We start from the raw sequence: 922 nt of genomic DNA on the forward strand, positions 1-922 counted from the left end.
ACTTATTTTCTGTTCTATACCTGTGTACCTAGGTAACTATTAGCTATTTCTTATTATTTATCCATCTGCTCACCTCAGACTCAGAATATCCTAAACCATAATTATGACTTCCCCTCCCCTCCACTACACAGCTGGTACTCTCCCAGTGATTCCAACATCAATAAATTACATCACCGTCCATCCATCCTAGTTTCACAGAACATCATGGTACATCATTTCAAAGAGAAGGGGGAGGCAGGGAAAGAAAGATAGCTAAGAAATATTGAATCACAGAAGCTGTCAGGTCATGATAGCTGCTATGTAGAAAGATAAACCAGGCTACATTTGATAGCGAATAATGATTAGCTATTTTATATTGAATATTCAAGGATGGTCATTCTGATAATGTGACTTTTGAACAGCTTTTGAAATTCAGTATGCTGAATTTTTCTTATATCCATTTAATTACCTTCATCTCTACTGCTGTCATCCTTATCCAAAGTATGACATTCCTCTCCTGTGCTCCAGCATTAGCCCACATATCTATTTTTGTTTGCTTTGGACCTCTCCTATCTTACACTTTAAACAGCAGTGAAAGTTACCTCTTTATAAAGAGAAAATACAAATCCAGTCATGTCTCTGGGCTTTCACACACAATTATCTCTGCCAGAAGCATGTTTTATATTTTCAACTCACGTTTTTAACTTCTAATTTTTTTATATTAAAGCTCACATGATACTTTCTATACTTTTCTAAATAATTTTCAAAGTTGAAAATGTATATTGGCATTTTTGATAATTTGAATATTTTTGCCTTTTTTATTAAAATACAACTTTCAGATGCTAGACTACATTTAGCTCACCATGAAATTTCTATCCTATAATGTAATATTTTATCACATATTAGGCTTAAAATAGATGTTTATGGGTCTGATAATTATGTT

Source organism: Hipposideros armiger, unplaced genomic scaffold (genome assembly GCF_001890085.2).
Source record: "Hipposideros armiger isolate ML-2016 unplaced genomic scaffold, ASM189008v1 scaffold_1493, whole genome shotgun sequence".
In the NCBI taxonomy this organism is placed as follows: Eukaryota; Metazoa; Chordata; class Mammalia; order Chiroptera; family Hipposideridae; genus Hipposideros; species Hipposideros armiger.